The sequence below is a fragment of the Leopardus geoffroyi genome, chromosome A3 (assembly GCF_018350155.1).
Source record: "Leopardus geoffroyi isolate Oge1 chromosome A3, O.geoffroyi_Oge1_pat1.0, whole genome shotgun sequence".
Classification (NCBI taxonomy): Eukaryota; Metazoa; Chordata; class Mammalia; order Carnivora; family Felidae; genus Leopardus; species Leopardus geoffroyi.
This window is the reverse complement of record NC_059336.1, coordinates 50434277-50459468: the sequence shown is the minus strand read 5'-3', so window position 1 is coordinate 50459468 and position 25192 is coordinate 50434277. Positions and strand designations below refer to the sequence as shown.

The 25192-nt window shown below is 42.9% G+C and overlaps 1 protein-coding gene across 10 annotated transcripts in view; it reads left to right on the top strand.

The window, feature by feature from the left end:
* NINL (ninein like) overlaps positions 1-25192 on the top strand; it is a 195443-nt gene that overhangs the window by 1486 nt on the left and 168765 nt on the right. For 4 of the 10 annotated variants that reach the window (XM_045443703.1, XM_045443707.1, XM_045443710.1 and 1 more), the window contains exon 1: positions 17943-18119. The exons of 1 other annotated variant lie outside the window; for it this stretch is intronic. The gene's annotated coding sequence lies outside the window, so the exon portion shown is untranslated. Of the gene's footprint in view, positions 1-17922; positions 18120-25192 lie in introns of those variants that run through there. 5 more of the 10 variants (XM_045443712.1, XM_045443713.1, XM_045443709.1 and 2 more) reach the window with 3 other exon arrangements.

Sequence of the window (25192 nt, the reverse complement as noted above, 5' to 3'; positions counted from 1 at the left end):
GAGAAAGAAAACCCACATACTCCTTCAAGTGAGGGAGGGGCAGAGAGAGAGGGAGAGAGAATCCCAGGTAGGCTCTGTGCTGTTAGCACAGAGCCCAACACAGGGCTCAATCCCACAAACCATGAGATCATGACCTGTGCCAAAATCAAGAGTTGGATACTTAACTGAGCCACCAGGAACCCCAGAAGTGAAAGATTTTTATAGACCAGAGTAAGCAGGAACAAGGAAGTTATAAGGCACTTGTTTGTTGGTTAAAACAGGATTACTTTCCTCATATGGGGCAAAGGAATTCTTGGAACTCAGTCAGGTAATTTGTGCTGAACAGGCAAACATCGACTGGTTGACATGGCTGTCCTTTTCTGGGACAGCTGAGCGTAGAAACTCAGTTAAGTTTTGGTTTGCTAATGTGGGAGTTAGCATGGGCAACACCATCTAGGGCCTAGTTTACCTTCAAATTGGAGTAATTTGTAAAACTAATTTCCTTCTGTCAATAGTATTTTGATTCAAGATGATAAGGGTGATCTATACTTTGACTTACTGTTTTTAAAAGATAAACTGAGGCATATGTAAAAGTTTGAGAGTTCATTTGAGCAAAAATTGGTTCAGATTGGACAGTACCAAACTGAAAGTGTTTAGGAGCTAAGGGAAGGACTTTTATAAAGAATATTTGGAAGCAAAGCAAAGAAATAATTTGATTGGCTATAGCTTAGGTAGTTGCCTTATCTGGGAAAATCTAGTTGGTTTTTTTGTGATTGGTTGTGTAGCAGAATTCCCGCACAGAGTCATGACACTGAGGCTTTTCTTTCCAGGAAGGAACTTTATTCCTGTTGGCACCGCTCAGTTGGGTTTGTACTCAAAGACTGAGCACCAAACGTCACATGGCATAGTTTTTTAAAAATACATTTTCTATTTCTTTGTCTCCCATATATGGTAACACACATAAACATGCAGTCTGATTAAGTAGCCTCAGTTTACAAGGTCATGAGGGATGTCGTCACATAGGCCCATAGCCAGGTTACCTTGAAGTTTTCTCTCCCTTTTTTTCTCTCTCCTTAGGGAGGGGATGATGCCACACTCCCCACTTTGATGCTCAGACCCCTCTATTTTGGGTCAAAGAACATCATCTTGGTTTAGAGGTTTATATTTTTATGACATCATTACATGAGTGACTATCTTTCTCTCAACCATAGCCTCAATGAGACTGGATATAGACCTTACAATCAAGGGAGATAAGCAGGGTAAGATCAAGCACCCTCCCAAAATTAGGAGGATAATTCCCATGAGGTATTTGAATCCCTCAAGAGTTGAAAACCATCCTCCAAATAACTGCCCAGGGTTCCAACGTTTCCAGGTCAGGACTGGGACATGAGCAACCTTTCTCATTTGATCTGTGATTTCCTCTATGATTTTCCCCTCATCATCTATCTGTAGGCAGCAGTTGCTCAGGTGTTTTCCACAAACACCTCCTTCAGAAGCAAGCATGTAATCTAAGATCAAGCAATTTTGATAGATGGCATTGTGCATTTTGGTTTGCTGCTTAGCTAGTAAGTTAAGAGCTCTGGCAGTTTCATTGGTTATAATTTCTACAACTGCTTGCAGTCTAATTATGCAATTTAGCATGTAAATGGGAGTGCAGCCCCAGTACCCAACCTCTGCCCAGATGGCAGGGCCATAATATTGGGTTATACACTCGGGAGGCCATTTATTATCTTTTTAATTGCCAATTTGTAAGGCACTTTGCTTCCTTTGAGTCTCCCTGTCCCATACACTTGGACTCTCAAATATTTCCCTCTGGCAAGTGGGAGCAGGAAGAAAGATGGATGAATAGTTTCCAGCACATATGACCCTGACCAGACTGAAAGGAGTACTATACAGGCTGTCCTTCCACATATCTAGTACAGTCCACCTGGGCCCTGCCATTTGATGGCTGCATTGACATTGTCTCAGGCCTGGCAGAGATGAGAGAAGTTAGACAAGGGGTGGGGCTCTGGATCAAGGTGGTCTGGGGTCCCCCACCATTGGGTTTTTTGGGCAGATGGGTTATAAAATCTTTGGCCTAGCCATGTTAAGTTTTTAACAGAGATGACAATGAAGTTTTTCCCCACTAGGCAAGACAGTTTTTTCCAATAATTGAGATTTTGAGAAGCCAAACCCTGATAGTAGGACTGGGGTATTTTGTTCTACTATAAGGTTTGTGGGGATCTAATTTTTTTAGTCTCTTGTGGCCATTTTCCCCCCATGTTGGTACCAACGAAGTATCCTATCCACACAAGGAAGGTGAGTGTTAACAGAAACCTCTCACGTTTCCAGCTGGCCAGGGTGGCCTTGGCCAATCCTATGGCAAAGAGTAGAGCAAGAATCATAATAATAGTGAGAAACAAGGTGTGACAGTGCATCACAGTAAGGAAACATATAGAAAATAAGGAGAGTCTTTTGTTTCATCAGACTGTTGATACTTCAAGCTTCTGCTGTGTGTAGATTAGTCAACTTCTGGAGTGACTAAAGCAGGGCTGCAGTCTCCTGGAGCCTCTGGAGTTGCAGATTGCTTCTTCCATACGGTCAGCTTTCACAGCATTAGTGGATCAGGAATGCACTCCCAGTTTCAAGATGTAGGCTTCACTCTGATTCCAGGGACCCACTTTAGCTACCTTTACTAAGGTACCTTTACTAGGGGTGGGCAAAATGACAGTGAATGGGCCCCTCCAGAGGGGTTTTAGGGGTTAGACATTTCACTCCTTTATCCATATTGCATCTCCTGGTTTAAAGAGGTAAGTGTCTGTGGTCAGATTCACAGGTAATCGTTCCTTGACCCAGTGGTGTAAGGTGGTTAGGGTAAAGCCAAGGGCCCCGTCTGTTGTCTTAGTGTTAGACTGATTATCTCATTTAGATCCCCCCCCCTTATGCCCTTGATAATGGGGGGAGGGTACCCATAAAGGATTTTATAAAGGGAGAACCCCATCTGCTTCTTTAAACTCCCATTTGCAGCTGCAGTCTGTTTCCTGAAGGTCCCTTATCTCCCCCTGCCTAATGTTAACCCTTTTCCTATTTATTTCTCCCCTGGAATAGGACCTGTAACTGCTGTTAGGAAACAGAGACAATGACAGTTCTGGCTTCTTCAAGCTGATAAGGGATGGTATAGGGGTGTAGTGGTTAGAGTCTACCCAAGGGTTGGTAGAGTGGCCCACAGTATGGTTTTACAGGAAGGCTGGCAGGCATGAGGTGGCATAAACTTTAGCAGACACAAAGAGAAAAACACAAAGTAAAAATTATACTGGGGCGCCTGGGTGGCGCAGTCGGTTAAGCGTCCGACTTCAGCCAGGTCACGATCTCGCGGTCCGTGAGTTCGAGCCCCGCGTCAGGCTCTGGGCTGATGGCTCAGAGCCTGGAGCCTGTTTCTGATTCTGTGTCTCCCTCTCTCTCTGCCCCTCCCCCGTTCATGCTCTGTCTCTCTCTGTCCCAAAAATAAATAAACGTTGAAAAAAAATATTATACTAACCAACAAGATGGCATCTTAAGATAATGTCTACAGTTTCCAAACCTGTCAAATAATCTAAGAGAGACCCTGACTTTGTAAACAATATATGTCAGGGAATCTCTCATAACCCAGGTGATATAGAAGCAGGAGCAGTAAGTAATCAATGGTGGCTCTATTTCCAAGAGTTTGGCCCTAACTTAATTAAAATTAATTTTTTTAAAGCATCTAATGCTTGTGAGGTGTTATTTAGAGTTTTGCTGAGTATAAGCAGACAGTCTGCTTTATTTTGAGGTGTAAAACTTTTTCCAGAGCCAGGAGTTCCATTAGAGAAAGAGGCAAGGCAATCATTTACCATTATTAATTTGTAAATGTTCAGATAAGCCAAACCTGGGTATTATTTTTATAAGCAGAATTTTTATTACTTTTTGTGCCTTTTCTGTCTTATAGGGCACAGTAATTTTACCCAATTAGTAAAAGTATTAACCCATACCAACAGATGTTGGAATTTTTTTTTGATCTTTCCGTATGAATGAAACCTAATTGTTAATCTTTCCTGGATAGTCTCCAGTTCCTTGATTGTCGGAGAGCAAGTTTCTGATGGAAAGGATTGTTTCTAAGACATACTTCACAGGCTGATACTACATGCAGAACTGTCCTTGACAATTTTTTTTTTTCCAGTAAACATCCTTTGGGCTATTTGGTAAATTTTGTCCCTCCCTAAATGAAAGGCCTGATGTTGTGTTTTAATGATCTTTTAGCTCTGTGGGTTTGGTAATAGTAATTGCCCTGCTCTGTTTGTAACCATTTCAAGGTCTGGAGACCATGTTTAGGAGTCAGACCCCACTTTATTTTGGGGGGGGAGAGTAGGTGGGATTAAGTCTCCTTTAATAATTGATACACTAGCAATCTAGTTTCCTGAACCCTGGTATCTATAGTCTACAATATCCAGTAATTTTCAAAAACTCACATAATTTATCTGTCCTGGAGTTAGTAGCACCGTAGTCTCTAATTTACTTATAATGTCCCTTTCTAGCTAGGGAGCAAGACTCTCTGGCATTATCCAGAAAGGATGAGAAAAAATTAGGTTTCCCCATATACATCCCAGGGGCTGAGAGAAAAATTTAGTTAGAAGTTTTCTGGAGATGCCTCTAATCATCATGCTGCATTTGGATAGTTGGCCTGGAGTGGAAAGGGGGGCGAAAAGATAGTTCTGGTGTTAAGACGGATATCAACCAGTTTTCCTTCTATATTTAGAGTTACTTGAGGGTCTGGGTTTCTGACAGACAGTTGGTTTAGGGGAGCTACCATGAAGAGCCCCAGGTCCCGGTTAGTTCCTTCCAGAGACATTGGTTATTTGAGTCCTCACAGTTAGAGGTCCCCGAAGGCATTCAGATCTCCAGTGATTGTCTCCACACAAGGGGCATGGCTTATGGGGTTTTCATTTTGGATGTCCCCTCTGAGGACATTCTCATTTTCATGCTCTTGAACGGCCATATAAATGGGACTTGGTGCCAGGACCTCGGGAAGTCCGGTCTGACATAGTATGTAAGACCACAATTAAGGTATCAGATTTTTTTAATTTTAAAGCCTCCTTTTCTGTTTTGTGGGTTTTTTTTTCTTTCTTCTCTTGATCTTGTTTGTAATATACCCAATTGGCAGCTCATAAGAGCTCCTCCAGGGTCCCTTCAAGGTCAACAGCCAATTTTTGCATTTTCTTTGAATATCTAGGGCTGATTGAGTGACAAATTCGTCCTTTGAAATCATCTCAGCCTTAGGGGTTTCAGGGGGGTTAGCCATATATTTAATAAGAGCTTCCCTCAACCTCTCCAGGAAGGCCACTTGGTTCCCATTTTGTGTTTGTAAAATAGTGGCTAATTTAGCATAATTTAAGGGCTAAATCTTAGATTTCCTTAATTTTTTAAAACATCTGTCTCATTAAGAGTCTGATTTAACAAAAGCATTGTGTCTTTCCAGGTCAACTCAAAAACATATGTAATATTCTGAAAAGCCTTTACATACTTATCTGATCAGAAAATTTACCTGGGGCACCTGGGTGGCGCAGTCGGTTAAGCGTCCGACTTCAGCCAGGTCACGATCTCGCGGTCCCTGAGTTCGAGCCCCGCGTCAGGCTATGGGCTGATGGCTCAGAGCCTGGAGCCTGTTTCCGATTCTGTGTCTCCCTCTCTCTCTGCCCCTCCCCCGTTCATGCTCTGTCTCTCTCTGTCCCAAAAATAAATAAACGCTGAAAAAAAAAATTAAAAAAAAAAAGAAAATTTACCTATATTTTAATCCTTTTATCTGTCTTAATCCTTGTAATGTAAAGGGTTTTTTTCTAGCATTCTAGCTTCTTGTAAGGGAAACATGTCCCTTACATGTCCCTTACATACAGGGAGGGCCTGGATAAGGTGGGTAGCAGGGAGCAAAATTGTAATTTTTTGTATATATAGATTGAGGACCCTAGGAGAAGGAGGTTGAAGTGGAAGACTTCCCTTCCTCCTTCTCTAGGTCTGTTTTGGATACAAGGGCCCTTAATTGTTTCCCTTACTGATTGCTGGGCTTTAGAAAGGGTTGTCATTAAATTAGGATCTACTTTATATTGCTTACATATATCTTGATTTTTAAGGCCCAAAAACAATGAACATAGGGGAATTCTCCCCATTTCCCTTCACATTTGCAAAACAAGCCCAATTGTAGGATAGTATTGTCATTGATATTTCCCTCTGGAGGCCAGATTCTCTCCTCTAATTTGTATTGGGGCCAAGCCTTTGGGCAAAAGAAAATGAATCATAATGTATTCCAATGGAGTAATGGCCTTGGTTGGGAAATTTCCCATCTATAGGAAAAAGGAAGAAAGTTGTCCCTTATCTCAATTTCCTATAGCTTTCTAGGAGAAACCTCATCTCCTGGCTCTGAGTTTTGGCTGGCTATGCGATTGGCAGCCAAAAGCCCTGAGGTGCTGGGAGTAGTCATTTTTACCCAGGTTTGACCCTACCTGAGAGAGCTGACCAGGTCTTTTGCTGTGTGTGTGTGTGTGTGTGTGTGTGTGTGTGTTGTTGTTGTTGTTGTTGCTGCTGTTGTTTGCCCCTCTATTTCCCACCTGTAGGACCTTGGGGATATGAACTGTGACCAAGCAGGACTTTCCTGGATGTCATAAGATGTAGTAATTTTATTTTGGTCCAACAGTAACTTACATATTGATCATTGGTCATTGAGGGAGGGGATTAGAGGGCCAAAGTCATGGTCTATTCCTCTGCCTTTTCCAACAATGCCTACATAATTATGTTTTAGCCATGTGGATATCCATTTTTGGCATACAATGGGTTAAATGTGGTAAAATGGCTCCCATGGCTCCCATGTATCTTAGTAAAAGCTCTTCATATATCATCCATCCCTCATATGGCACAGGCATCCATTCCTCTGCTAAACAAAAACAACACAAATGTGGAGGATTTGGAGGCCAGCACCAAGGGTATTGCCATCATTTCCCCAGCCTTTGGATCAAAGGAGGAATTTTAATCTTAACCCTGTATAGTTTTTTATTTATTTTTTTGTATTTATTTATTTTTGAGAGACAGAGTGAGATAGAGCACAAGTGGGGGAAGGGAGAGAGAGAAGGAGACACAGAATCTGAAGCAGGCTCCAGGCTCCGAGCAAGTGTGCAGCACAGAGCCTGACATGGGGCTCGAACCCACGAATCGTGAGATCATGACCTGAGTCAAAGTCGGTCACTTAACCGACTGAGCCACCCAGGCGCCCCTTAACCCTGTGTACTTTTAAAATCCATTTATTCTAACCTTAGTCTGTCCTGACCACACATAAAATTTTTTTAAAGATTTTTTTTTTTCATGAATCTTCTACAACTTTTCTTTGCATTTAGATTTTGTCCCAAGCCATTTCTCTCCAAATAACCAGTCTCATTAGGTCATTTAGGACGAAATTACTTTCTTTTACCTTCAACAAAAATATATTTCCATTTCTTATATCTTTCTTTCATATCGCCTACTTTTCTACCTACAGAGTTGCTTTTCTTACTTTAATCAGTTTTAACTATACTTCGCAGAATTTTAACTCTTAGAAACCTTAGTCTCCAGTGAAAACTCAGTAGTAACTGTTAGGGTCAGGCGTAAGGCAGGGTAAAGATAGGAGTCAGAGGCTAAAAAATTTTAGCAGTCAAAGGCTTTACTTGAGAACTAAGGTCTTGGGTGAGGTTCCGTGACTCTGGGAGAGAGAGAGAGGAGTCAGGGAAGTCACACCAGGTGTGGTGGGGTGGGGTTTTTAAGCTGCAGCAGTTCCGGATTTAGGTCCAGGTGGGCCTTTTTCGCATCAGGTGGTGCTGTCGCTCGGTGATTGGTTGACCTTCAATTCGTTCTGGCACGCTACTAGGGGCTTTTCATTGGGTTGCGCTGGCAAGATGGCCGTCCCCTCTACTGTGGTTCCAAGGACACCCTAACAGTAACCAGTTGTGAACTCTATTACATCAGAAAATTTTTTTTTTTTGAGATGGCAAACTTATGAATCCATTAAGCACAAAGCATGTTTTTCAACAGTTCCAAATATCCTTAGTTTTTTGCAACAAGTCAGAAGCACAAATCTACATCTAGTAATTAGTGCTTTAGCCTCTTGTTAGATATCCAATGAATTCAATCTCAATTTATCATGCAAGCAAAACTTTAACGTTTTAGGTTACCAAAGACTTTGAAAGCTATCTTAACAATTACCCATGAAAACTTTGAGACAGACAAAATTAACCATCACTTTAATTTCATCCTTTTGTTAACATTGGAACAGAGATAACATGAGCTTATTTGACCTTCAGCAAATCTAGGTAGAATAAAAGTTTGTTTTTGTTTTTGTTTTTTTAATGTTGATAAACATTGTCTTATCTCAAACCAACAAACTTAAATTAGCTTAAACACTGAATATGTTTTACTTGGGTCCGCTAAGACAATTAGTTCCTCATGGTTAATTTTACCTGGAACGTTAGGGGGAAAATCTGAAATGGTTTCTTCTTCCTCTAAATCTAGGGTGGGAGGAGGAGCTGATGGTGCCTGATGCATTATGCAGGCTGCACCCCGGGTGGTGCAGAAAAAGGGGGAGAGGGAAGGCAGAAAAGGAGAGGTGCCAACAGAAGGCAGAGAAAGAGAATTCCCAGTTTGAAATCTTGTCAGCTCAGACAGAGGAGCAGACTCCAGGTTTTTGTTTTGTTTTGTTTTGCTTTGTTTTGTTTTGTTTTCCACTAGTGGAATTAGGCAGTCCATGTCAGTCTGGAGAAAACAGGGAAATTTCCCTGAAACAAAGGAGTTTCAGCAGCTGCTTGGAAATATTCCTTAAAGTCCCTGTTCTCAGGCAGAATAACCAGAGACAGTTGGCTCTAATTATCATAGTCATTGACCCAGGGAATTAAGGAGAGACAAGTCCCCAAACAGTCACATGGTGACTCCAACCTGCCGCCCAGCACCCAGCACCCAATGCCTTAGAGTTGCAGCTTCATTCCTCGTCCCTTGTGGAATTACTAGTGCAATTCTGGGAGGTGATTAGGCTCCCCTTCTGCCTCTTGGGGGCAGGTCTGCCAAAATGAATCCAGCTTCTTACCAGTCTGACGGGTGCTCCCTGAGCTGGTTCCTGGGCCTCACAGTTCCGTTGGCACCCAGGGGGTCCTTGCCCTGGCAGACCAGGAGGGCTAGTCTCCTGTGGATTAAGTGGTCTGCTGGAGCCAGGCAAGGCTGCCTCTCCTGGCACCCCAAGGCTTACATCCCTGGTGGCAAAGGAGGTGGAAACGCACCATCTCTGAATCCCAGAGGAAAGCTTTCAAGTAATGTAGCAGGATTCTCGCACAGAGAGTTGTGACACCAAGGCTTTTCTTTCAGAAGCAACTTTATTCCTAGTTGCACTGCTCAGCTGGATTTGTACGCAAAGACTGAGCACCCAAATGTCACATAACATAGTTTTTTAAATATATTTTTCTATTTCTTTGTCTCCCATATATGGTAACACACATAAACATGCAGTCTGATTAAGTAGTCTCTGTTTACAAGGTCATGAGGGATGTTGTCACATAGGCACATAGCCAAGGAGAGAGTTTTCTCTCCCTTTTTTTTTTCCTCTCTCCTTAGGGAAGGTACCCTACCATAGTTGTCCTTACATTTTGATTTCTTTAACTTGAGGCATTTATAGGCTTAGGTTTTGGATTGTTCATGTAGACTGATAGGGCATGAGAAACACTTCAATCTAATGGCCTCCTGGTTTAATTAATTTAACATTATAAAAACCCTCATTTGACTTCTCTTAGCTAGCTGAATTTAATGACACCTAATATTTTTACCAAAACCAGTCTGCCCTCAAAAAGAAAATAGACCCTATTATAATGGCTAAAATAAAATAAACTAACAGCACCAACTGTTGACAGGGATGCAGAGGAACAGAAACATATTTATTGCTGGTGGGGAATGCAAAATGGAATAGCCATTTTAGAAAGTAGTTTGGCAACACTATATACAGTTAAACAGAGACTTACCATACAAGCCAGCAACCCCACTCATAGTTATCTAATCAAAGTAAATAGAAAACTTATGCTCAAACAACAACAACAACAACAACAACAACAACAACAACAACAAATTTGTATGGAAATGTTTATAGTGGCTCTATCCATAATTACCAAAAACTGGAAGTAACCAAGGTGTCCTTTAACAGGTAAATGGATAAAGAAACTGTAGAAAATTCATTCAATGGAATACTATTTAACAATTAAAAGGAATGAGCTACTGATATCTGCAACAACATGGATGATGAATCTTAGACTCATTTTGCAGAAGCCAAACCCCAAAGCTTACATGTTATATGATTTCATTCATATGATATTTTGGTAAAAGAAAAACTGTAGGGATAGAAAACAGATCAATAGTTGCCAAATATTGGGGAAGAGGGGAGCAGTCAACTGCCAAGAGGCCACATGGAGGAACTTTTAGGGTGATGTAACTGTTATGTATGGTACTGGAGTGGTAGATATATAAGATACATTTGTTAATTTTGTAAAGCATGAGTTTTACTGTATGCAAATTAAAAAAATAATCAACTAGCGGAGTGCCTGAGCAGGTGGCTCAGTTTGTTAAGTGTTCTACTCTTGATTTTGGCTCAGCTCATGATCTCATGATTTGTGAGTTTGAGCCCCACATCAGGCTCCCTGCTGATGATGCAGAGCCTGCTTGGGATTCTCTCCTTCTCCCTCTCTCTCCACCCCTCCTGTGCACTCTCTCTTTCTCTCAAAATTAATAAAATATAAACTTAAAAAAGAGAAATTAACTAGGATGTGGAGGAACCAACATGAAAAGCAGACTGTAACAGATGAATCTAACTGTATTGCAAATGTATGATATAACCTCACTGAAGGGGATAAGGAAAAAAAAAAGGTGGCCCAAGTAACTTTGAAAACAGGTATTTTGACTGGAAACTGTAAGTCCAAAGAACTGTACGTAAACACCGTATTCTATCTTGTAAATTGTTTCTCACAAGTGTATGGGTTAATAATTCTGAAAGTAATTTACATCTATAATAGAGGTGACCAAATAAGTAAATAAGTAGTAGATAATAGGAGCCATATTTCTTACCATCAAAGAAAGAAGTTACAAAGAAGCAGGGTAAAATGCTAGTATGAAGCTTGTGGTGTTGAACTTAAGCTGGAGACATCAGTACAGACTCATGATCAATTTAATATGTAGACAGAGATAGATATATAGATGATAGATGATATATATAGAGAGATTTTGTAATTATGTGTTTATACATGGATCAGTATATTTATATACATTTCCTAAAGCTATGCTATGAGTGCCAAGAAGCAGTGACATCCCCAGTAGCAACAAGCACACTTTCATCCAGATCTTGGTTTCTAAATACCATTCTCCAGTGAAACGACCCAGGGCTCCTTGGAAACATGACTGATACTAGGGCTGAGGCAGAGAAAGTATTAGCTGAGCCTGGAACATCTAAGGCATGTGAAAGAGACACAGAAGCCAATCTGAAAGAGCTCCAATGGCCAAAGCTGGGAAAATTTGAACAACAAAATAAATAAGCACCACTAGATTGTTATAATCTAGTATAAAATAAATATACATGAGTCCACACTGATATAAATAAATGATTGAATGAATAAAGAAATAATACATGTAGATCCTCCCCTCTCTAGGAGGTAGAACTTAATCCTCTCCTTCGTAAGTGTAGACCAAATTTAGTAACTTTCTTCCAAAGACCAGAGTATGGAAAGAGAAAATTTAAACTTTGGAGAGATCTGGCAGACACCATCTGAACCAAATGATCAAGATTAACATCACCAATAATGTTCAGGGAATGTCAGGTATCCCTTGATATGATCTAAGAGAAGTGCATTTCACCTCTGTGTATTTTTTTCCAAGACCAATAACACCAGTCAAAATCATTAGAAAACATCAAACTGAGGGACATTCTATGAAATATCTGATCAGTGCTCCTCACAACTGTCAGGGTCATGAAAAACAGGGAAAGTCTGAGAAACTGTCACAGACTGGAAGAGACTGAGGAGACCTGATAACTAAATGCCATTTGAGATTCTGATTGGGATCTCGGAAGAGAAAAAGGACAACAGTGGAAATACTCCTGAAGTCCAAGTGAAGTGTGGAATTTAGCTAACAGTAGTGTCAGCAGCTAATCACCTGATTCCGATCTTTGAACCATGGCTGTGTGAGATCTTAACATTAAGGGAAATGTCTGAGAGGTATACAGGAACTCTGTATTATCTTTGCAACTATCCTATAAATTTAAAATTATCCTCAAATAATAAATTCTTATTAAAAGAAGAAAAGTAGAATTTACTGAAAGGGTCAGATATATTCAGACTGAGTTAAACTGGGCGTATGTGGATTGTCAACACTTATCAAAGGGTAATGAAGCAACAACATCCACAAGTGAAAGTATTTTCTAAATGTACTGAGGTCAGCACTTAGCCATTACTCCCAGGGAATGTTCTAAGAACCTGAAAGTGGCAAAATTTTCCATTAAGGATAAAAGTACATTATAAAATAAAGTTCTCTGTTAAATCATGTGATTGCTATTGTTGTCATTGTTAATTGAAATAACCATGTAAAATGAATGTCAACTAACAACACCATAAAACAAATGCAGTATTCTGTGGCCATCTGTCAAAGCCCAGCCATCTGAGGGTGTGCTGACATTTCTCAACTCCCTATACCACACTAGAATTCACAGATGACAATCTCATGATAGGCTATTTAAGAAAAATTAGGATGTCTATATCACAGACAAAAACTATGCATTTCCACTCCACATTAATTGAAACAATCATCAGAAACATAAAATCGACACTAGAATTCAATAAAATAATGAACCCTTACATTTACCGGGCTTTCTACAACATCCTTTCCCATCCCATCTCTCTGTTATGGGGGATATAAATGCATAAAAATCATGTCTGATTGTGGGAGCTTTCAATCTAGTTAGGACTCAAACAAGAAGGACCTACCAGAGGAACTTCAGATTGTGACACAAGACTTAAAGAACAGATCAGGACATGAGAATGAATGGCACAAAACAGAATAGGACTGCTTACTCAATGGGTGGGATAGACAGTGGGCACTGTGGGGGTCTTCTCAGAAGTGGCCAGTTTTGAGCACAACCTTGATGAATAGATAGACTTGAGTAGATAGAAAGGAGGGGAGGTATGTCAAAAACATAAAGGCAAGAGTGCAAAGGGCACTCTTTTTTTTTTTTTTTTAAATTTTTTTTTCAACGTTTATTTATTTTTGGGACAGAGAGAGACAGAGCATGAATGGGGGAGGGGCAGAGAGAGAGGGAGACAGAGAATTGGAAACAGGCTCCAGGCTCTGAGCCATCAGCCCAGAGCCCGACGCGGGGCTCGAACTCACGGACCGCGAGATCGTGACCTGGCTGAAGTCGGACGCTTAACCGACTGCGCCACCCAGGCGCCCCTGAAGGGCACTCTTAAGAGGCAGCTCATACATGGCTTTGTTGGAGCCAGGGGTTCATGGGGCAAGTGATAGGAGAAGTTGGAAAGGTGAACTAGGATGCCAGTGAAGGATTTTGCATGTGGGTCAGTGAATCTGGGTGCCACCACCTAGTGAAGATGGAATCATCAAAGGCCTTGAGGAAAGGAATACATGTTAAAGCAGGTTTGGGGAAAGATTAAGGTCATTCTATCATAACATAGAAGAGACATGAAAAGAGAAACATTTGGAAGGCAGGGGCTGTAGGTTTCACATGGTAAGACACATCTTATGAGTAGTCTTTGGAACTCTGGAGCCATGGATTTTCTCTCTCATGTCTCAAGGTGGTCACATTGGTCCCCCTGTGTCTTGAATCAATAATGTTTCTTCTTTCTCTTGCTTCCTTAGTCTCTCAAGATGTCAAGCATGCTCTGGAGACAAAATGACTAGACATGACGAGAGATTATAGGATAAGACAAACTACGCAATAGGATTTTTCCAGCTTCAGTTACTGACCTATTGCTGTTTGTTTTTCTTTTAAACCCAGACTATGGGCAAGATGATATGCTTCTAAATGAGGGTACTGGAAGTTACCTCTGAGCCCCATCTTTGGTTAATTTTACACAATACTCAGTTTATAAGACAATTTCAATTGTTTCCTTAGTAAGTCATGGTGAGGAGAAAGCACTTAATGTCTCACTAAGGTATTGGCAACAATGCAATTTCACCTTCCACTTAAGCAAGATACTTTGGAGAGACTTCTGGTTTTCGTTTCTCTTTGCCTCTAACTCCAAGTAGTTTGTAACTTCTTCTTATATTCCAGCCATATCTGCCCCTTTAGCCACTTTCCCAGCTAAAATATCAGGTCATTTCCTGCCTGTTTTTTCTAGCTTAGTTTACAGCCGTCATCGTGAACCCACCATTTTCTTCTCTATCTTTGTTACTTGTCTTATCTGACCCCAGTCACCCAACCCTGGGTTGGGTCCTCCCATTTTTCTCTCACTTAATAGATCTTCTGATGTGTGTAGACTATTTCTTATGCTTAGAAAGTGGGTGGTGATGGTTACCACATTTAGAGAAGAAGACTCAGCACTACAGGTGGTTGGAGCTGTGCAGTTGGTCCAGGACAGTAGACAAAAGAAGGAGAGGGGCATGCTTAACAGCCTGCTTTAAACAATCTAAGGAAAATAATTTTAATGGCTGTGAGGCTTAAAATAGGATACCTGAATATTTTTATACAATTGTGGTGAAGATTGCTAGTTGACCCCAGTTATTCACTTTTTTTCTCCTTAGGGTTAAGAATATTTACCTGGGCACATGGTCACTCTGAATAAAGATGCTTATCTTTGCAGCAGGCACCCCTGGGAACTTAGTATCATAAACTGGAATCTGTCAGGACCTTGGCTATGTATCCTGTAGCTAGAACACCTCTGCATGGTATGGTCTGCCACTGTGCCCTCTGCTGGCTGAGGAGGGTCCCCAGCACATCAGAAGGCCTCCAGCCTCACTCAGAGCAGGTCTGGAAAACCTCATAACCAGAACATGGCATGAGCTCCACTCACTAGTCTCCTCTGGTTGCCTTTCACTCTGTGTGGAGTTTGCCACTTGCAGGCAGTTGTAATTTTCACTCATCCTTGGTGCCCCCCTCCTTTTCCTACCCTGTTCCCCTAGATCCTCACTTTTATCCTGCCTCTTCCCCATCAGTCATGTTGCCCCAGGTCCTCACATTCTTTAAAGTGAAGTCTCTACAAAACACAGGTGTAGACCTTCCTCATGCTAGATCACAGTGCAGCTCATTTAATCATTTTGATATATTGTTGTGCTGGTAAGACTTCCCCTTCTGCATCAGGGGTGAAAGGATGGAGTTGAGGTGTGGAGAAGCATCATTAACAAAGGTCAAAGAGGGAGACAGTACAGGTCCAGCATAGCCCACTCTATCCTTTACAGCACAAACAACGTTTGCTGGATTCTAGGCATGGGGGTGAGGAAAAGAAAAAAGATAATCCTTGCTCACGGGAGCTAAAAAATTAGCAGAAGAGAACATCAGTAGAGATTATCAAAGTAAAGAGTGATACAAGATTGGATAGAAGTGAATATGAGTGTCCTAGGATGACAGAGGAAAGGAAGCAAACACATGGTCGGAGGAGTTTCTGTGTTGAGAGCTGAAGCTGACTGACAGGTAACCAGGGGGTTTGCAAAGCTTTGGAAAAAAGACAGCCTGTGGTCTGTTTCATTTTCAGAGAACTAGGTGGCCCTGCTGGCCTGAAGACTAGATGAGAATGGACTAGGGGTGGGGGCAGGGGGCTGGAAAAGTGGCAGGGCTAGGTCTAGAAGGAAGGATCTGTTAAATAATTTCAGCAGAAGACCTGGAAGGGCTTAAGGCAGAAAAGGGACAACACAGGCATACGTTTTACAAAGCACATCTGGCTGCTGTACAGAGTTGACAAGTACAAAATGCAGACAGTGGTCTTTAGGGCTTTAGCAATCCTCAGGAGGCATCTGGAGGGCCTGACCCAAGAAGGTGTGGCTGGGATTTGACTGTGTGTGTGTGTGTGTGTGTGTGTGTGTGAGAGAGAGAGAGAGAGAGAGAGAGAGAGAGAGAGAGAAAGAGAAGATACACAGAAATCTATAGGACTTGCAACTGAGACAATGTGAGGAGGAGATGGAAGGGCTGTGACCTTCACCAACATGGGGAATCCACAAGAAGAAACATATCTTAGGAGAAAAATAAATATTTCAGTTTGAGACTTGTTGACTGGTTGGATTTGAACTGCTTGTGGGATATGGAAGTGTAATATCCAGTTGGTAGTTTGATGTTTGGGGTTTTAAGAGAGAAAGAGAGTGAGGACCAGAGTGAGAGCAGGGTAGAAATACTAAGGACTACTATTCAATCATACTTTAGAGAGGACAGGGGGAAGCACCCAGAAACTAGGCAAAGAGAGCAGGGAGCCAAGTCTAGGACCTTATGAATGAAAATATTTAGGGATGAGGAAAGGAAGACCACAAGGGAGCATTGGGAAGGAATAGAGAAGCCAATGGACAAGTAGGATGGCTGTGTCAGGGGCCCAGAAGGCAGCTGGCTCATGCCCTGAAGCCACAAAGATAAGAAATGAAGACGATCCTCTTGATGTGATGACTGGAAGGATAGTTGGGACATTGAGAGCACTGCAGGGAGGAGGGAGAAGGGGGATGCAGCCCCAGGTCTTAGCTCAGCAGCACCTGCTGGTCAGAGCATGTGCAAGTTCTGGGATCAGATTTTGGGACCTGGAAGCTATATGGATCCCAGCATGCTATTTAACCACTTAAGCTTTATTTCCCCTACTCTGTAAAATGACAATGTTGTAACTGTGTCCTGGGATCATTGTGAGAATTAAAATGAGGTTGTGCATAGAAAGAACCCAGCATAAAATGAGTAACTGTCGTTGCATAGGCCAAAGTCTTGGAGTCACCCTTTCTCTTTCACAACCCACCTCCAATCTGTAGGCACTTTCTGTCTGCTGGACCACCCCAAATACCACATATTCTGTATCTGACCACTCCTCATCCCCTCCACCCTGGTCCAAGCCACCCTCACCTCTCAGCCTAATTACTGCCATCACTTCTTAATGGTCTCCTTACTTCAACCTTTGCTCTCACCCCTGCCCTTGCTCTAACCCAGTGACCAGAGTGATTTTAAGTCAGACCACAAGTTCCCTCTACTAAACAGTCTCAGAGTAGGAGCAAAGTCCTTACAAGGGTCAGCAAGGCCCTATACCTCTCACCTATCTCTCACTTCTTTCTCGCCTCACACACCACACTCCTCCCATACCACTCTTCCCAGCCACAAAGAAACTCACCCTGTAGACTCATCCTCTAGACTCAAGGCCTGGCCAGCTGTTCCCTGGGACTGCTGCCTGTTTCCCTCACTCACTTCTTTCTGGCCTTCACTTAAAATGTCACTGTCTCTCTGACCTTCCCTGGCCAACTTCCCGCACTCCTTAGATCATCTCTTGTATATTTCACTTAAGTTTTTAAGTTGTATTCGGGCATGTAAACTCCATGAGGGGCAGGGAATTTTTTTTTTTTTTTTTTGCCAATTCTCCCCACATGGTTACTGCTCCATGGGACTACGCCTGGCACTACTAGTACATGCTCAAGAAAGATTTCACTTGATATATGATGGAAAGACAGGAACCATTAGTTTTATGTCTTCCGGTTTCTTCAACTGCGAATTTGGGGTATTAACTACTACCTGGCCTGCCTCCTCGGGTTGTTCCCAGAAGAGGATGCTGGAGCAAGGACTTCGAACAGCCAAACCCCACAGAAAACACTTCGCTGAAGGTGAGCTGCGTCTGGAGGCAGTGGAGGAAAGCCACTCGCCGCACCCAAACCCGCCCACCCGCTTCGCCCCGCCCCGACGCGCGCACGCCCCGCCCATTCGGCCTCCACCCAGCGCCCGCCCGCCCCGCTAGCTCGGACGGGGCCCGCCGCGCCCGGCGCTAGGAGGCCTAGGGGGCGGTGCCTAGAGGCTGCGGGAATACTGCGTCGGGGCCTCCAGACACAAAGAGCTGCCGGCAGGAAGCAGGGTGCGTGCAGTGCGCGCGCCAGCGCCCTTGGCTCGCGCCAGTGTGTCCCAAGCGCGGGGGAGACCAGAGGCATCCACTGCCCAGGTGAGCTTGGCTGGGGCGGGGCTGTGGGGCCCGCGCCTCCGCCGCACGTGCGGCCCGCCAGGCTGCGAGCACCCTGGTTGGGGCCGCGGAGGAGAGAGGCCAGCGTCTCGCGGGCTGCGCCCCAGGCAGCGGGCTTGTGGGAACTAGCGGGGCCGGGGCCCTGCGACTCTGAGCGGGGCGGGGTCGTAGGGAGAACCCTACGGTACCCCCCCGCCCTCGCCTCGGCGCCCGGAACCGGCTCCTTCGCGGGGTCCGGGTCCTTCCTTCCCCTCTGGGTAAGGGGCCCCAGGTTGGGTAAGTCTGACATGCTAGCCTCCTTTTTCCGTCACCTTGGAGGGCTGGTGCAGGGGTCACTTTAAAAGAACGTATCCGCGGGAATCCCGCTGTTCCACCAAACCTTTGAAAACTAGGTTCTATAGTTGTTTCCGTTCCTGCAGTGTGCGTGGTCCTCGGAACGAGTTTTGCAGCTATTTCCCCCTCTGCTGAAGTGGACGCTAACCTTCTGGCGAGCAGTCCGGCATCGGGGAGAGGGCAGTGGCCCTCACTGATGATGCCGAGGTTAAACGGTGTAGCGAAAGCCGCGGCCACAACTGCAGCGCTGACTTTCGTTCCCGGACGCGCAGCTGCCGGGTGCCCTGGCCCCTGGAACGCCCACAGCGCCGCCGTGTCCCTCAGCCTCTCCCATCACCTGCAGAGCTCTGAGCAGGCCACGTCCTCCACAGAATGATCTCCTGTAGATAAGATTGCATCCTTCTATTTAGGAAGTTTTTAGGATGTGCCTTTCTTTTGTTGTATCGCGAGTTTGCGCTTGGGAAAACGGTTTGAAACACGCCATTGTCAGGGACTATAAACTCTGTTGGAAATTTTATGTGTCCTACCAATTGTTTGGCAGGATCGTCCTTTTCCTCCCATTGGTGGGCTCAGTCACAAATCTCAGTAGGAGTCTGTCCAATCTCTTCTGGTGTTTCACACTCATAAATCATGCCCTGGAGACTTAGGCCAAGCCGTCCTACAGTGGGGGGTGGGAATGGGGTCCAAAGAAAGAACTGTGGAGCTGGAGGGCTTGGAGAGGGTCAAGTGTTGCTCAGGGTTTCACAGCCAGCACTGTCAATAGGTGGGAGGAATTATGGGTGACCATGAGTTTTTCTTAAAGGCCTTTACCACGTTTTCCACATTGGACTTCGAAATACTTTTCAAAGCAGGAAATTAAAAAACAAAAAATTCAGTTAAAATTTGTTAAATAGGACGCTAATCAGCCCCACAGTTTTATGAACTGTGTGCGAGAGTATGTATCCTAAAAGAAAAATGCTAAGGCAAAGAAGCAGTGTACCACTGTGCTGTGCCTTTTGTTTGGCTTACATACATATCATCTGTTGGTGGTTTAAACTGTTACAGATTGAACTAGCCTGTACTGGCAAGTAGAAGTGGGTCTTCTGTGCTTACATATGTGTGTGTGTGTGTGTGTGTGTGTGTGTGTGTGTGTGTATCTCTATATATAGATATATATATTTATAATTCAGATTCAATAAAAAAAAAGAGGATAATCATTTTTGCAGAATGAGAAAATAACAAGCCTTCTCCGAAGAACCTGAACTTTTAACACCATCATATTAGAAAAAGAACATATTAGAAAAAGTTAACATTTAACACCATCATATTAGAAAAAGAACATATCACAAAGGAAAAGTTAGGGTTTCAACATTTTTTAAGTTGTGGACTTTATATAATCTTTGCTGGAAAACCGTTTTTCTTTAAGTCCTATTTATCTCTTTACATTGTGATTTTGTGAGGGCTGCTCAGAGGTGACTTAACTGACATAGTCATTTGCCAACAGTATGTTGAAATCCCTTTTAGTGTTAGTGTGTCTTTTGTTCTGCTCCTTAGTCCTTATGAACATTTGGTGGTGAAAAAGAGTAATAGCAGAGTTGCAAAATTCTAACTAAGTATTCAAAGTATTCAGAGTATTCACCCTTTTATGGTGAGTGACTTTAAGTGCTGGTTGTGGAGGGTCATTTTGTGTGGGGGGGTGGAAGATGGAACATGTGGCGTTTGGGATTTGGGCATGTGAGAGGAGAGATCCCTCTAACCATATTCTTTCTACCTTGGACACTTACCTTTGGATTTTACTATGAACAGGTGGCTGCTAGATATCTCTCTCCCTCCCTGGCTCAAGAAAGGTCTATAATAAGGAGGCAAAAACAGTTTCCTGGCCTCACATTTTGAACTAGAAGTTTCAGAGGGGTAGTCAGGGGGAATTGTGTGACTAGAAGGGGAACAGTGCCCTCTGACTTAGAAGGGCAACACTAAGGCCACATCCACTTTGCCCTTGATTCCATGGTCATTCTGTAACAGGTTCAGTGGCAGTGGCTGTAACTGAACTTTAGATTTGGGCTTAGCTCAGTCCTTGGCTTCAAGTACAAATTAAGAATTCGGGCTCAAGGCCAGATATTTGGTTAATCACAAGCAGGAGGCCAAAACTTTGGGTCAGACTCTACCTGGAGCTATTTGGAGGGCAGCAGTAGCAGAAGGCTTTCCATTCCCCATCCTTGGGTTAACCTTGAGCCTCCTGGTGAGACTTCTCCACTGAAGGATTCTAAATGTTGTATTTTGTTTGTTTGTTTTTGTGAACCCAGGAGTCTTTTGGGTGGTGTTTTGTGTTTTTAACATCTTGATGAAAGTTAGAGCATGCACCTGCTGCTGCCTAGTTGTACTCATCTGTTTCTCTGAACCCTCTTTAACCCTTCCTTAAACTTTAAGAGATAATGGCTTCTTGTTTCTCAAAGACGGGTACATAGTCTCCCTTGAGTTGGAATCCTTGGTTTCTCAAATAAACATCCTCCAGGGAATTCTAATACACTCAAGTTTGAGAGGCACTGGTATATACCAGCTTTTGTGCATTGACTTGCTTTGTGTTTCATGAGAGGAAAGTAGCAGAACCTTTTATGATGTAACAGCGGCTCTTATAACCCAGTTATCTTATTTTGGGATCTTCTTTGTTTAATAAGTTAATATTTTGGTATTGGAACTTCTCAAAGTGGTTGTTTATTGTTATTGTTAAAGATCTGAAGGAAAATCTCTCTTGATAATGTCTAGTTTTTTCACTGAAGTGAAAACTTTTACATTTGTGGATGCGTATCAATTGAGATGTTTTTAGATACCAGTGATGGAAAACCCAACTCATGTGGATGGAACTGGAGGGTATTATGCTAAGTGAAATAAGTCAGTCAGAAAAAGATATCATGTTTTCACTCATATGTGGAATTTGAGAAACTTAACAGAAGACCATAGGGGAAGGGAAGGAAAAATAAGTTACAGAGAGGGAGGCAAATCATAAGAGACTCTTAAATACAGAGAACAAACCGAGGGTTGATCGGAGGGTAGGGGAGGATGAGCACTGGGTGTTGTAAGTGATGAATCATGGGAATCTACTCCCAAAGCCAAGATTACACTGTATACCCTGTATGTTAGCTAACTTGACAATAAATTAGTTAAAAAAAAAAAAAAGAGAAAGAAAGAAAGAAAAAGAAAAAGAAAAGAAAACCCAACTCAGTCTTGGCTTAAACAGGTAGGGAAGTCCTGGAAGGAAAGTATAGGACTTCAGGATGAGTTGTTCCAGTGGCTGAATCAGCAACTGGGGGCCTAGGTTGCTCCTCTTTCACACATGTTGGTAGTGGCTGTTTTACATCTGAAGGAAGAGGGAGGTTGGTTTCTGTGTCTCTTCAAGAATGAGGAGTAACACATTCAGTAGCCTTCTGGACCATGGAACCAGTCATCAGCTGTAAGGGGGCTCACCTTGGTCTGTGACAGGCCTCATACTTCCCTGTTGCTACTCCAAGGAGGCAGGGTGCATGGGGGCTATGGGAGGGCATTCTGTGGGTACCTAATCACTGGAGAGCTAGTGTAACTCACTGCACAGGTAGAGTATGTCCTCTGGACCCTCTGCATGGCTTGTGCATTGGTCATGCTGATGTCAGAAATGGATCGCTGGTATCTTGGTGATTTAATTTTAAATTGAGCTCTTATTGTGTGCCGGCTCTGTTGTCTGCTTTTGGTAAATTCTTCCGTGTAGTGCTCACAGCAGTCTGCTGAGCTGGGACATGCTCTTGTCCCCATCTAGAAGACAGAGGCTTGCTACCTGCTATGTTCAGAATCACATGGCACTGAAGGGTGCACAGGGATCTAGACAGGCTCTCTGCAGATTCCATGCCTTCTAGCCTGTGAGATTTCCACCATATGTCACTGCCTAAGCAACGAGATCATTTCTGTACATGAAAAAGAAAGTCAGGAGTTTTCAGTGCTGATAAAAAACTGACTTCCACAATCTGTCTAGATATGTGAGGTGAGGGGGAGGTAAGGGAATTAGCAAGTCAAATTCCATTTGTAAGCAAGAGTTGTGCTTTGCATTGGTGGGCACCATGTGTGTGCATGCTCATGGAAATAAATTTAAAAAGATGAGTCTGATGTTGGGATTGGGAGTGTAGCCACCATGTGGTCCTGCCAGGGCAACTTCCTAGGAGCGCCATTCACACCAGGGGCCTGTGGAGTCTCCTTCAGGGTCACAGATGGCATAAAGCCATAAACACAAGAACCAACATGAAGTAATATAATGAAGCATTCACTGATTTAGAGTTTAGTTTAAGGGCGCAGGAATTTTGTAAATAGTTATACATTACTTAAAAATCAAAAGGGTAGTCTGCTCTGTTAGACTTTAACAACAGGTTGCCACAGCCCAGGGAGAGCTCAAGGTATCCAGAACGTATTTACCTGCCCTGGCTATACACAGGTGGCCTGAGGAGGGAGGGGTTAGGACTGCCAGTGCATGTGGACTCCAGGCTTCTGGCTGTGTTCATGAACATGGACAAAAGTGGGCAAGAATAGGCAGCACCACCAGGTCCCCAGCTGGGGAGAAACTACAGAACAGATGAGCCTCCTCCTGACATAGTCAGGGTATGCATGTCCCCATGTGGATGGGGAATAAAACTGAGAGCTCATTGTCCCCGTGATAACAGGGAGGGTAGTGCCTTCTGCCTGAAGGAAGCTGATTCCTAAGGGCCAGCTGCAGCTCAGCCAGTTAGCTCCTTGGGTTCAGGTGACTGCTTTTGTGGTCAGACTTCAGTGCAGTCACCACTCCCCAAGGACCTAAACGAAGGGAAGTAATGGTGAGTTTGCCTCTTGACTTGGCTAGAAACATAGATGCCCAATTTCTAAACTCCACGATCTACATTAGTGGCCTGCTCATAAGAACTGAAGTGCCAGTAGCACTTCTCAGAAAACTGCTTCAAACAGGATGTTTGCAGGGGTCCTTCCTAATTCAAATTTAGCCAGTCCTGCTTTGTAGCAAAAGTGTGGCTTTAAAATTAAGCAGTTCTTGACACATTTTAAATTATTTTTGAATTTTTATTATTTCAACTTGTACACATAAAGACTTTGATGTTGTAAATTTTATTAAAATTCTCATAATTCAAATTCTTTTTTTTTTAATGTTTATTTATTTATTTTGGGAGAGAGGGAGAGAGAGCATGCACATGACCTCAGGAACCCTGAGATCATGACCTGAGCCGAAATCAAGAGTTGGATACTCAACCAACTGAGCCACCCACGTGCCGCATTATGAATCAACTTCTTACACAAGGTAGCTGGCCTGCTTTGGATGCTGTCCTAAGTGATGAAAATTAAAGATCACCTGTAAAGAGACAGTATGTGCCTCCTGATGAGAGGTACTGAGAAGGATGCTACCTCGCCCACCTCACCCTGGGGGTATTCCCGCCATAACCTGAGTCTCTGTGTGGAGACATCAGACAAACTCCATTTGTGTGATGTTCTACAGAGTAAATAACTGACTTCTATAGTCTTTAGTTATTTTAAGGTAAAAAAAACATAAAGACTGAGGAACCATCCTAGTTGAAAGAGGACTAAAAGAACCTGACACCTGTGTACACTACTTGATTGGAGTCAGGAAGTGGGCAGGAGAGCTATAAAGGACATTATTGGGACAATAGACAAAATTTAAATGTTAGTGATGTGATATGTTTCCTGAATTTGATCATTGTACTTATCACTATGTCCTTCAGTTTAGTAAGTGCAGTATGAAATAATCTGAGGAAGGAGAGACAGAGTTGGAGAGAGAAAATGATACAGTGGGTGTGATAAATGGGGCAAAGTGAAAACGGTTTATCAGTGAAGCTCCAGGCATAAAGGGTATTTGGGAATTGTATGTACTGTTCTTGTTATTTTTCTATAAAGTTGATATTATATCAGAATAGAAAGGTACAAAAACAGATGTCTACCCTGTATATACTGCAATCTAAATACCTCACTTTAATTTTTCATGTTACAATGTCTCTGAATTTGGGATGCCTTTTGCAGTCAACACTGTCTTAGCATTGTGTCAGATTTGATAGCAGTTTTTCTTTTTTAGTCATTGGTCTTAGAATCAGTGGCATCTTGGATTTGATGAACTGTGGTATTTTCTCTGGCTTTATTGTCTGAAGAGGTGGGAAAAAGAAGACAGTCCTTCTAGTGGTTTCGTGTGACAGCTTTCCATTCCTCATGCTTCACACTAGGCCAGACATCCAGGTGCCTTTGCTCATTTCCCCTCCACGCCTCATTGATATTTCAAACTCAACACATTCCAGGCTGAATGTCTGTCTTCACCTCTACCACTTTAAACTGCTCTTCCTTTGTTTCCTGTTTCAGGGAGCAGAAACATAATTTTGAGACAGTGATGGCCCAGGAATGACCCCGTGGGAAGAGCATAGGGAACTGTTCCCTTTGCATGAGTGAGATAGGTTGATGTGAGGCCCTTACCCAGTCTTACCTCAGGATGGATACTAGTTTTAGTGCTGCCCATTTCTTGAAGTGTCTTTGGGCTCCAAATGTCTGTGCCTTATTTTCCCCATTTTTTTTTAAGTGAGAATGGCTTTCCCAAGTCTGCTAAGATAATGGACAAGGCAACTAAAAGTACCATAAAACTCCAAAATTCTGTGACTTAAAATGAGAGAGCTTTTTGATAAGACTTTTATACTATAATCATTCAAATAGCTGATTCCTGTTAAGCAGATGACCCTGAGCTC